Genomic DNA, 4,387 nt, shown 5'->3' on the forward strand with positions numbered 1-4,387 from the left:
AAGAACAATCCTAAGAGAGAATACCCTAAGAACATTCGATCCTAAGAGAGAATACCCTAAGAACAATCCTAAGAGAGAATACCCTAAGAACATTCGATCCTAAGAGAGAATACCCTAAGAACAATCCTAAGAGAGAATACCCTAAGAACATTCGATCCTAAGAGAGAATACCCTAAGAATAATCCTAAGAGAGAATACCCTATGAACAATCCTAAGAGAGAATACCCTAAGAACATTCGATCCTAAGAGAGAATACCCAAAGAACAATCCTAAGAGAGAATACCATAAGAACATTCGATCCTAAGAGAGAATACCCTAAGAACAATCCTAAGAGAGAATACCCTAAGAATAATCCTAAGAGAGAATACCCTAAGAATAATCCTAAGAGAGAATACCCTATGAACAATCCTAAGAGAGAATACCCTAAGAACATTCGATCCTAAGAGAGAATAACCTAAGAACAATCCTAAGAGCAAATACCCTAAGAACATGATGTCAGAAGAGAAAATACGCGTAGAACATTCAATTAAGGACCGTTTTTTTCGATATCGAGTACCGATATTTTTTTCCCCAGTACTCGCCGGTACTGAATACCGTTACCGGAAGTCCCATTAAGGTAGCCAGACGGCGTGTAATGACTCGCTACTCGGCTTCATGATTAGCCAGGAAGCCGGCTCCATGCTCCCTCGTCAGCAGGTGAAGAGGAAGCGTGGAGCCGGCTTTCTGGCCAATCAGGAAGCCGGGGGGCGGGTAATGATTTGCCGCCTGGCTTTCTGGTTGGCCAGCTTCCCGACCAATCAGAAAGCCGGGGGTGAGTCATTACACGCTGCCTGGCTGCCTGATTGGCCGGCAAGCTGTTTTCATGCACCTTCGTCATGAAGTGACGAGGGAGCATGGAGCCGGCTTCCCAGCCAATCAGGCAGCCAGGAGACGTGTAATGACTCGCCACCCGGCTTCCTGATACCGGAAGTTCCAGTATCGGGAGTGTTTGGGCGAATATTTGGTATCGGTATCAGTGCATCCCTACATTCGATCATAAGAGAGAAATAGCCTAAGAACATTCGATTTTGCTCCATACAACAGACACATCTTTACACATTGTGTAAAAATCCCTAAAAGCAATGAGTGAATGCTGGATGATTCACCCGGGACGAATGTAAATGCGCTTTCACTGGATGAATAGCTATGATACTGTTTTATAAACAGACCCCTTTGTGTTGTTAACCCCTCGAGCAGTATTTCTTGCTCCACCTGTCCTCCTCGGGCCGCGCTCGGCCTCCTTCTCCCCGGGTGTCTCTTCTAATCCTTTAAGTATAATCTGGTGGCTTTTACTGCTTTTATCAGACTGAACCTCCCTGCCCACTCCCGGGACGCACAATGTACACTGTACGCACAGTCTGAGCAGGAAGCATTCCTTCCATTGCCGGCTTTTACACCCCCGTAGGTTCCCGGTCAGGGGTACGGGCCGGCAGCCTCCCCCCCCACCCCCACCCCCCAACTGGTCACAGCAATTCTAACAGCGTATGGCCACCCTTAGAGGCGGCGTCTGCACTCATTTTCTTTTTCAGGCTAAGCAGGGGTTTTTTTTTTGCATGTACAGAACAATACCTGTTGATCCTGCCAGTCCCTGCAACTTCCTGTGCACTGAACTGTAACCTCCAGCAATGTTATCCAACTACAAAACACCTTCCGTCATGTTGTGGAAATAAGGAGGGGAAGTTGTGTAATCCTGTCCAAGGGTGACAAAACGCTGCTGCCCTATAGATGCAATACAGTAAGGCTGGGTTCACACCTAGGCATAACAAATATGCGCGTTTGTCGCGCGTTTCGTTAAAGCAAAACAAACGACAAACGCACTCAACAATTTGTTACCAGTTGTACAGTAAGGTGCACACGAAATGGGCTTTGAACAGTAGAACAGTAGAAAGGCATCATGGCACACTCACAAACTAGCATGTAAAACAACTTGTCTCACCACTAAGGACAATGACAGAGGTTTGTTTGAGTTGAGTGCGTTTGTCGTTTGTTTTGCTTTACCGATTTGGGGCAGCGACGCATGGGGTTTCTCAGCTGCCAATGGGATGTGCGGGATCCCTTGTGTGTTTCTGTACCTTTTAAGGAGGTGGGGCGTCCTCCTGACAGGCCTGCACCCAATTTGATATCTTCTGCCCCATGTGCTCCAAGATGGAGACTCTCATAGTTTAGAGTTAGGACCGCACTATAAGAGGTGCCTTGGCGCGGCAGTGCGGCTTACACATCCTTTGCAGAAGACGTGTATCCAAACCTCTGTTATTGTCCTTAGTGGTGAGACAAGTTGTTTTACATGCTAGTTTGTGAGTGTGCCATGATGCCTTTCTACTGTCGCGCGTTTCGTGTCGCGCGTTTGTCCTTAGGCCTAGTTCACATCTGGGTGTTTTGTGGCGCGTTCCTATGCTCTGCAAAACGCTCAAACACCTAAATCCCATTATTTCCTATGGGCATGGTTCACACCTGGGCGTATTACAGGCCGTATGAACGCGCTACAAAACGCCCTACGCCCAAAGAAGTACAGGAGCTTCTTTCGGGCGTTTTTGTCGCGCGTGTCCATTGGGATACAGCCAAGTAGACCTCGGAAACGCACATTTGTCGCGCGTTTTTTTTACCGCATATTCGATACGCCTAGGTGTGAACCCAGCACACCTAGTGTGAGTTGTCACCCAAAGACAGGAAGTGTATTATTCTTCATGACACAGAGGAGGTGTTCTGTACTTCTAACACACTTCTTGACCTAGGGGGACAACACTTACTCAGTATACTATATCTATGGTAAAACAGTGTTGTCACCCTAGGACAGGAAGTGTGTTAGGAATACAGAACATCCCCATCAGCATGACATGGAGGAGGTATTCTGCAGTCCTAACACTAGGGTGACAACGCTCACTCACTCACCATACTGTATCGGTGGAGAAGCAGCGTTGTCACCCTAGGACATGAAATGCGTTAGGAATACAGCACACCTCCCCACCTCCATGACATGGAGGGTGTATTCTGTAGTCCTAACACACTTCCTGCCCTGGGTGACAACGGTCACTCACCATACTGTATCTATGTTGGAGCAGTCTTGTCATCCTAGGACAAGACTGCTACAGAACATCCCCATCTTCATGACATGGGCGAGGTGTTCTGTACTCTTAACACACTTCCTGTCCTAGGGTGACAACGCTACTCCAACATAGATACACTACTCCGAGCAAGCTTTGTCCCCCTAGAACAGGAAGTGTAATAGGTCTACAGAATACCCCGCCCATGTCATGGAGAATAATACACTTCCTAGTCGTAGGGTGACAACTCTGCTCCTCCATAGATACAGTATGGTGAGTGAGCGTTGTCTCCCAAGGACAGGAAGTCTGTTAGGAATGCAGAACACCCCGCCCATGTCATGGAGAATAACATACTTCCTGTAATAGAGTGACAACTCTGCTCCTCCATAGATACAGTATGGCGAGTGAGTGTTGTCTCCCAAGGACAGGAAGTCTGTTAGGAATGCAGAACACCCCGCTCATGTCATGGAGAATAATACACTTCCTAGTCGTAGGGTGACAACTCTGCTCCTCCATAGATACAGTATGGTGAGTGAACGTTGTCTCCCAAGGACAGGAAGTCTGTTAGGAATGCATAACACCCCGCCCATGTCATGGAGAATAACATACTTCCTGTCATAGAGTGACAACTCTGCTCCTCCGTAGATACAGTATGGTGAGTGAACGTTGTCACCCAGGGACAGGAAGTGTGTTACGGGCAGGATCACCAGGGAAAATAAAGGGGTAGAAGCCTGAAAAAGAAAACGAATGCATCCGCCTCATCTAAGGACGGGTCAGCTGCAATATCTGACATTTTTGGGTTTTTTTGGGTTCAGATACGGTTTAGGGTGACAAAGATGATTTTATTCCCCAAATGTATAATGCATCAGTCAACGCTTCATCTGACATTATACGGCGTCCCATGCCAGTCATTGCTCCGGCGCCGTTCCCCCAGGATCACACAACGTCCACATTAGGGTCAGCCTGGTCCCCAGCAGATTCCGTGCCGCTAGCATGGGGCGATGGGAAGTGAGCCCGTGACCCCGGCCCGGTGAGCCAGGCCTGGCCGTGCAGAGGTAGGGGGTGGGCCAGAGCTTGTGGAGGAGAGGTAGGACAGGCGATCCTCGGGTTATGGAGTATTATCTGCTTTGCTCAGGATAACAGCAGGTTCAACAGATGCAGCTCAAGAGGATTTAGCAGAAGCTAAAATCAGAAAGCAGAAATCGCCACGGCACGGACCTGTCCTACTAATCAGGACGCCTCTAATAGCCTCTTCCCGTAGTCACCTCCTCATTCAGAAACCAAAACCGCCATCTCCGGGCCCTCCG

The sequence above is a fragment of the Nanorana parkeri genome, unplaced genomic scaffold, assembly GCF_000935625.1.
Source record: "Nanorana parkeri isolate BGI_ZX_2015 unplaced genomic scaffold, ASM93562v1 scaffold1037, whole genome shotgun sequence".
Lineage (NCBI taxonomy): Eukaryota > Metazoa > Chordata > Amphibia > Anura > Dicroglossidae > Nanorana > Nanorana parkeri.